The sequence below is a fragment of the Pseudophryne corroboree genome, chromosome 2 (genome assembly GCF_028390025.1).
Source record: "Pseudophryne corroboree isolate aPseCor3 chromosome 2, aPseCor3.hap2, whole genome shotgun sequence".
Lineage (NCBI taxonomy): Eukaryota > Metazoa > Chordata > Amphibia > Anura > Myobatrachidae > Pseudophryne > Pseudophryne corroboree.
In genome coordinates this window covers 462,975,370-462,984,537 of record NC_086445.1, presented here as the reverse complement: position 1 = coordinate 462,984,537, position 9,168 = coordinate 462,975,370, and the positions used below count along the sequence as shown (strand labels likewise).

The following is a 9,168-nucleotide window of genomic DNA, read 5'->3' as shown; positions in this document are numbered from 1 at the left end:
TGCAGTACAAAATCGGGTTGTGGTCCCGGTACCCCTAGCGCAACAGCGGCAGGGCTTTTATTCAAGCCTGTTTGTGGTGCCGAAGCCGGACGGCTCGGTAAGACCAATCCTCAACCTGAAATCTCTCAATTTCTTTCTGAGGAAATTCAAATTCAAGATGGAGTCTCTCAGAGCGGTGATCTCCAGTATGGAGGAGGGGGAATTTATGGTTTCATTGGACATAAAGGACGCTTACCTTCATGTACCCATTTATCCTCCTCACCAGAGTTTCCTGAGGTTTGCAATCCAGGATACACATTACCAATTTCAGACGTTGCCGTTTGGTCTATCCGCGGCTCCGAGGATTTTCACCAAAGTAATGGTAGAAATGATGGTTCTCCTGCGCAAGCAGGGTGTTACAATTATCCCGTACTTGGACGATCTCCTGATAAAGGCGAGGTCCAAAGACAAATTGTTACAGGACATTGCAATGTCCCTGTCTGTTATGCAACAGCACAGCTGGCTCCTAAACTTGCCGAAATCACAGTTAGTCCCGACAACACGCTTGGTGTTTTTGGGCATGATACTGGACACGGTCCAGCAGAGGGTGCCTCCCTATGGAGAAAGCTCTGGAAATTCAGAGTTTGGTAAAACTCTTGCTGACACCAAAAACGGTATCCATCCATCAATGCATTCGATTGCTGGGAAAGATGGTAGCGGCATACGAGGCCCTCCAGTTCGGGCGGTTCCATGTCAGGGTGTTTCAGTGAGACCTGTTGGACAAGTGGTCCGGATCCCACCTGCATATGCACCGGAAGATAATTCTATCTCCCAACACCAGGATCTCCCTCCTGTGGTGGCTCAACAGCTCTCACCTCCTTGCAGGACGTCGGTTCGGGATCCAGGACTGGATCTTAGTGACCACGGATGCAAGTCTCCGAGGTTGGGGGGCAGTCACTCTGGGGTGACCTTCCAGGGAAGATGGTCAAGTCAAGAAACTCATCTTCACATCAACGTTCTGGAACTGAGGGCCATTTACAACGGCCTTCTACAAGCGGAACATCTTCTTCTAAATCTGCCGGTTCTGATCCAATCGGACAATGTCACGGCAGTAGCTTACATAAATCGCCAAGGCGGCACAAGAAGCAGAGCAGCAATGGCGGAAACCACAAAGATTCTTCGCTGGGCGGAGAGGCATACAAGCGCTCTGTCGGCAATATTCATTCCGGGAGTGGACAACTGGGAAGCAGACTTCCTCAGCAGACATGACCTGAATCCAGGAGAGTGGAGCCTCCATCAGGAGGTCTTCACGCTGCTAACAAATCGATGGGGGGTTCCCCATATAGACATGATGGCGTCTCGCCTCAACAAGAAACTTCCGAGGTATTGTTCCTGGTCCAGGGACCCTCAGGCAGACGCGGTGGATGCACTGACAACACCCTGGGTGTTCCCCTCAGTGTATGTGTTCCCTCCGGTTCCTCTCATCCCAAAGGTGCTGAGGCTTCTAAAAAGAACAAGCATACCGGCGATCCTTGTGGTCCCGGACTGGCCAAGGAGAACTTGGTACCCGGATCTTCTGACGTTACTGGTCGACGATCCCTGGCCTCTTCCTCTGCACGAGGACCTGCTGCGGCAGGGGCCGTTCGTCTATCAAGACTTACAGCGGCTACATTTGACGGCATGGCGGTTGAACGCCAGATTTTAGCCCAAAAGGGTATTCCCAGTGAAGTCATACCTACTCTTATCCTTGCCAGGAAGGGTGTGTCGTCGAAGCACTATCACCGTATTTGGAGGAAATATATTTCCTGGTGCGAGTCCAAGAAAGCTCCTGTGGAGATATTTGACCTTGGACGTTTTTCTCCATTTTCTACAAAATGGTGTGGATGCGGGCCTTAAATTGGGCTCCATTAAAAGTGCAGATTTCTGCTTTGTCCATTTTCTTTCAGAAACAATTGGCCTCACTTCCTGAGGTGCAGACCTTTGTGAAAGGGGTGTTGCATATCCAACCTCCTTTTGTGCCCCCTGTGGCACCTTGGGACCTTAACGTGGTGTTATCGTTCCTTCAGTCACATTGGTTTGAACCTTTACGTAAAGTGGAGTTGAAATTCCTCACTTGGAAGGTTGTCATTTTATTGGCATTGGCATCCGCTAGGCGAGTGTCAGAGTTGGCGGCCTTGTCTCACAAGAGCCCTTATTTGATCTCCCATGAAGATCGTGCTGAGTTAAGAACTCGGCAACAATTTCTGCCAAAGGTGGTTTCCTCTTTTCATATTAACCAACCTATTGTGGTGCCAGTGGCTACTGGCGCTTTGGCTGAGGATAAGTCTCTGGATATGGTCAGAGCTTTGAAAATCTATGTAGCCAGAACGGCTCCATTGAGGAAAACAGAGGTTCTGTTTATTTTATACGCTCCCAATAAGATTGGATGTCCTGCTTCCAAGCAGACCATTGTCCGCTGGATTTGTCAAATAATTCAGCAGGCTCATTCCAAGGCAGGCTTGCTGTTACCGAAATCGGTGAATGCCCATTCCACTAGGAAGGTGGGCTCCTCCTGGGCGGCTGCCCGGGGTGTCTCGGCATTGCAACTTTGCCGAGCTGCTACTTGGTCGGGGTCAAACATGTTTGCTAAGTTTTACAAGTTTGATACCTTGGCCGATGAAGACCTTAGTTTTGGTCTATCGGTGCTGCAGAGTCATCCGCACTCTCCCGCCCCTTTTTAGAGCTTTGGTATAATCCCCATGGTTCTTTGAGCGTCCCAACATCCTCTAGAACGAAATAGAAAATAGGATTTTGAATACCTACCGGTAAATCCTTTTCTATGAGTCCGTAGAGGATGTTTGGCGCCCGTCCCAGTGCGTACTGTATCTGCAGTGTAGTTCTGGTTAAACACAGTTGGTGTTATGTTTTTTTTTTCCAGCTTCTTGCTGAATCTTGTTCATGTCCGTTGACATGTGTTCAGTTATCTGCCATGTTGTACGGCATGCTTATGGCGTGAGCTGGTGTTGTGCTCACCTTTGTTGTTAAATCCTTTCCTCGAAATGTCCGTCTCGCCGGGCACAGTTCCAAACTGAGTCTGGTGGGGGATATAGAGGGAGGAGCCAGGTCACGCCCCTTTGAAAGTCTTAAAGTGCCCATGTCTCCTGCGGATCCCGTCTATACTCCCATGGTTCTTTGAGCGGCCCAACATCCTCTACGGACTCATAGAAAAGGATTTACCAGTAGGTATTCAAAATCCTATTATATATTTTAGAAACGAATAATCAAAATACATATATATAAAAACGAGTCTAGTACTCAAGGACAGTCATGTGATTTGATTTAAAAGGATATATTGATTTTCTCATAAGAAGCATAAAAAACATGAAAACATCCATAGCCTATAATCAATATTCAATTAAAACCTGTGGTAATGGATCCTGAAACTTGAAAACATGCGCTTTTTTAAGAGTCCTATTTTACCCTGTGTATCAGATCCAATACAATGTAACACAGTCCTTGCTGCAGAGGCTCTTCAGAAAGAAAGTTCCGTCAGTCACAGCTGTGCACAGCTAATTGATACTTTTGCATGCATGTATTTTGTAACTCACTGTGGCTTTCCAAACAAATTACTTTCATCTACTCGTTCCCCCTGGTTCCAAACATAGACAGCTTAATCCCTTCACTTCTTTGCTGTTGTTAATCAATTGGCGACATTTGATTTTTACCGGGATTAGTGGTTTGCTGTTGGTTCCAATGTCACTGGGGTCCATGGTTGTTCTCAGTCAAGGTGGTGGATGGGCTTCTCACTGTGTGTAACGTGTTTCTCCGCCTTTATAGTCTCTGTCGGCGGCTTCCTCAGACACAAAACCACTCTTTCGTGTTTTGGTTTTGGATCAGGATGACTTTTGAAAAAACATAAAAACAGCTAAAATCACAGAATTTGGGGGTAATTTTGCTCCTACGGTATTATTAACCTCAGTAACATCCATTTTCACTCATTTCCAGTCTATTCTGAACACCTCACACCTCACAATATTGTTTTTAGGCCAAAAGGTTGCACCGAGGTGGCTGTATGACTAAGCTAAGCAACACATGTGTGCGGCACAAACATCTGGCCCATCTAGGAGTGGCACTGCAGTTGCAGACAGGATGGCACTTAAAAAACTAGGCCCCAAATAGCACATCATGCAAAGACGTAAAAGAGGTGCAATGAGGTAGCTGTATGACTAAACTAAGGCACACAAGTGTGCGGCACAAACACCTGGCCCATCTAGGAGTGGCACTGCAGTTGCAGACAGGATGGCACTTAAAAAAACTAGGCCCCAAACAGCACATCATGCAAAGAAGTAAAAGAGGTGCAATGAGGTAGCTCTATGACTAAACTAAGGCACACAAGTGTGTGGCACAAACACCTGGCCCATCTAGGTGTGGCACTGCAGTGGCAGACAGGATGGCACTTAAAAACTAGGCTCCAAACAGCACATGATGCAAAGAAGAAAAAGAGGTGGAAGATGGAATTGTCCTTGGGACCTCCCATCCACCCTTATGTTGTATAAATAGGCCAGGCACACTTTAACAAACCAATCATTTCAGTGACAGGGTCTGCCACATGAGTGTGGCTGAAATGACTGGTTTGTTTGGGCCCCCACCAAAAAAAGAAGCAATCAATCTCTCCTTGCACAAACTGGCTCTACAGAGGCAAGATGTCGACCTCATCCTCCGATTCCTCACCATTTTCACTGTGTACATCCTCCTTCTCACAGAGTATTAATACGTCCCCACTGGAATCCACCATCACAGGTCCCTGTGTACTTTCTGGAGGCAATTGCTGGTCAAGGTCTTCCCGGAGGAATTTATCATTCATTTTGATGAACATCATCTTCTCCAAATTTTGTAGAAGTAACTTCCTACGCCGATCGCTGACAAGGTTACCGGCTGCACTAAACACTCTTTCAGAGTACACACTGGAGGGGGAGCAACTTAGGTAAAATAAAGCCAGTTTGTGCAAGGGCATCCAAATTGCCTCTTTTTCCTGCCAGTATACGTACGGACTGTCTGACATGCCTACTTGGATGCTGTCACTCATATAATCCTCCACCATTCTTTCAGTGGTGACAGAATCATATGCAGGGACAGTAGACATGTCAGTAATCGTTGGCAGGTCCTTCAGTCCGGACCAGACGTCAGCATTCGCTCCTGACTGCCCTGCATCACCACCAGTGGGTGGGCTAGGAAATCTTATCCTTTTCCTCACAGCCCCAGTTGCGGGAGAAAATGAAGGAGGAGCTGTTGATGGGTCATGTTCCGCTTGAGTTGACAATTGTCTCACCAGCAGGTCTTTAAACCTCTGCAGACTTGTGTCTGCCGGAAAGAGAGATACAACCTAGGCTTTAAACCTAGGATCGAGCACGGTGGCCAAAATGTAGTGCTCTGATTTAAACAGATTGACCACCCTTGAATCCTGGCAAAGCGAATGAAGGGCTCCATCCACAAGTCCCACATACTTTGCGGAATCGCTCCATCTTAGCTCCTCCTTCAATTTCTCCAGCTGCTTCTGCAATAGCCTGATGAGGGGAATGACCTGACTCAAGCTGGCAGTGTCTGAACTAACTTCACGTGTGGCAAGTTTGAAGGGTTGCAGAACCTTGCACAAGACGGAAATTATTCTCCACTGTGCTTGAGTCAAGTGCATTCCCCCTCTTTTGCCTATATCGTAGGTGGATGTATAGACTTGAATGGCCTTTTGCTGCTCCTCCATCCTCTGAAGAATTTAGAGTGTTGAATTTCACCTCATTACCACCTCTTGCTTCAGGTGATGGCACGGCAGGTTCAGGTGTGTTTGATTGCGCTCCAGTTTTCGTCACGTGGTGGCTGAATGCCGAAAGTGGCCCGCAATTTTTCGGGCCACCGACAGCATCTCTTGCACGCCCCTGTCATTTTTTAAAGAAATTCTGCACCACCAAATTAATTGTATGTGCAAAACATGGGACTTGCCGGAATTTGCCCAGATGTAATGCACGCACAATATTGGTGGCGTTGTCCGATGTCACAAATCCCCAGGAGAGTCTAATTGGGGTAAGCCATTCTGCAATGATGTCCCTCAGTTTCCGTAAGAGGTTGTCAGCGGGGTGCATTTGGAAATTTGCATTTGCATTTGCATATGGAAAGCGGTGATACATTGCATAGCCTGCCTAGGAACGAATTGGCGTTTGCAAGATGCTGCTCCTGGTGCCGCTGCTGTGGAAGGCCATACATCTAACTAAAAAGGTATAAATCTGCACAGGATATGGTATATGCAATATTCATTATTTAACCAACATCAAGCCTATCGAAAAAACAATAAATTCAGCAATAGGTTGGTGGTGCTCCCAGAGAATAGTTCTGTAAACTATGAAAAGGGTGTAGTCTTTTGAGAGAGCAAAAGACAAGAGCAACTATGTATCTTTTCCAGGGCACACTTATGAAAGATGAAAATATGAATATATTAATATTTAACTTTTATTAGGATATACTTAAAAAGAGAGGGAGAAGGCAAACTTTAACGTATATATAATAGTTGCACAAATGCTACAATTATCAGGCGAAGAAATAGGTAAATAGGTGAAAATATGGGTATTACCTTAAGAGAAATTCCTTTGTTTCCCTATAATGGGAAATATTTGTGGAAATAAAGTGGCTCAATTAGGCTCAGCTATATCGTGTCAGAAAGTCACAATTTAATATGAAGGGGAATTGGATATCTGGGTCTGTGCAAAAAACTGGATAAACAGAATTCGATTAGTGTGGAGACCACCAGGGAATACTAGGTACCGTAGGTATTTTATACCCTCACACTAATCAAATTCTGTTTATCCAGTTTGTTGCACAGACCCAGATATCCAATTCCCCTTCATATTAAATTATGACTTTCTGACACGACATAGCTGAGCCTAATTGAGCCACTTTATTCCCACAAATATTTCCCATTAAAGGGAAACAAAGGAATTTCTCTTAAGGGAATACACATATTTTCGCCTATTTACCTATTTCTTCGCCTGATAATTGTAGCATTTGTGCATCTATTATGTATACATTAATGTTTGCCTTCTCCCTATCTTTTTAAGTATATCCTAATAAAAGTTAAATATTAATATATTCATATTTTCATCTTTCATAAGTGTGCCCTGGAAAAGATACATAGTTGCTCTTGTCTATTGCTCTCTCAAAAGACTACACCCTTTTCAAGGCCATACATCTACCCAGTGGGCTGTCACAGTCATATAGTAATTAGTCTGCCCTGTTCCACTTGTCCACATGTCCGTGGTTAAGTGGACAGTGGGTACAACTGCATTTTGTAGGACACTGAGGACACGTTTTCTGACGTCTCTGTACATTCTCGGTATCGCCTGTCTAGTGAAGTGGAACCTAGATGGGATTTGATACCGGGGACACAGTACCTTAAACAATTCTCTAAGTCCCACTGAACTAATGGCGGATACCGGACGCACGTCTAACACCAACATAACTGTCAAGACCTCAGTTATCCGCTTTGCAACAGAATGACTGCTGTCATAGTACATCTTCCACACAAAGAACCGTTGGACAGTCAATTGCTTAGTTGAAGAAGTACAAGTGGTCTTCCGACTTTCCCTCTGGGATGACGATCGACTCCCAGCAGCAACAACAGCAGCGGCAGCAACAGCAGGTGTACCACTCAAGAATCCTCTGGAGGAATCTCGGTTAGGAGAGGACTCCTCAGTCTTGCCAGTGACATGGCCTGCAGGACCACTGACGTCCCTGACTGAGGAGGAAGTTGACGTTGAGGAAGTTGGTGGTGTGGCTTGCAGGAGCTTGGGTACAAGAGGAAGAAGAGATTTAGTTGTCAGTGGACTGCTTACACTCTTACCCAAAGTTTCACAACTTGACACTGACTTCTGATGAATGCGCAGCAGGTGACGTATAAGGGAAGATGTTCCTAGGTGGTTAAAATCCTTACCCCTACTTATTACAGATTGTCAGAGGCAACACACAGCTTGACACCTGTTGTCCGGATTTGTGGAGAAATAATTCTACACCGAAAAGGTGACTTTTTTGGTATTTTGCCCAGGCATCACAATGGGCTTCTTCATCGCATGGACAACAGGTGTCTCCCCCGGTGCCTGATTTAAACAAACCACATCACCATGAGAATCCTCATCATCAACTTCCTCCTCTGCGCCAGCAACACCCATATGCTCATCCTTGTGTACTTCAACAGTGACATCTTCAATTTGAATATCAGAAACTGGACTGTGGGTGCTCCTTCCAGCACTTGCAGGGGGCGTGTTGCGGTACTGCCGTATATGTCCAGCGGTACTGATGTATAAATCAAGTGATCCTGCCATATAATTCCAGTGGTACTGGCATATAAGTCCATTGATCCTGCCGTATAATTCCAGTGACCCTGCCGTATAATTGCAGTGATCCTGCCATATAAATCCAGTGATCCTGCCGTATAATTCCAGTGGTACTGGCGTATAATTGCAGTGATCCTGCCGTATAATTGCAATGTTCCTGCTGTATAAGCAGGCATGGCTGGGCGTTCGCTGGGCAGGTGTATGACGTAAAATCCGGACACGAATAGGCTGAAGTGATCGCAAGCACTGAGTAGGTTCAGAACTACTCTGAAACTGCTCAAACTTTTTTTGCAGAGCTCGGCTGCACAAGCGTTCGCACTTCTGCTAAGCTAAAATACACTCCCCAGTGGGCGGCGGCATAGCGTTTGCACGGCTGCTAAAACTAGCTAGCGAGCGATCAACTCGGAATGACCCTCATTGTTATATAACTCCAGAAAAATAATGGAGAACAAAAATTTGGAGGATAACATAGGAAAAGATCAAGAACCATTTCCTCCTAGTGCTGAAGCTGCTGCCACTAGTCATGACATAGACTATGAAATCCCATCAACGTCACCTCCCATTTATGCGGCAGGATCACTGGATTTATATGGCAGTACCGCTGGACATATATGGCAGTATCAATGGACATACGGCAGGATCACTGGACATATACGGCAGTACCACTGGAATTATACGGCAGTATCACTGTCTTTATACGCCAGCACCACTGGAATTATACGGCAGGTTCACTGGATTTATATGGCAGGATCACTGGAATTATACGGCAGTACCACTGGACATATACGGCAGTATCAATGGACATATACGGCAGGATCACTGGACATATACGGCA

At 45.8% G+C, this 9,168-nt stretch overlaps 1 pseudogene; it reads left to right on the top strand.

Moving 5' to 3' along the window:
* Positions 1–559: 559 nt before the first annotated feature.
* Positions 560–9,168, top strand: part of LOC134996698 (gem-associated protein 4-like) — a 54,233-nt pseudogene continuing 45,624 nt past the window's right edge.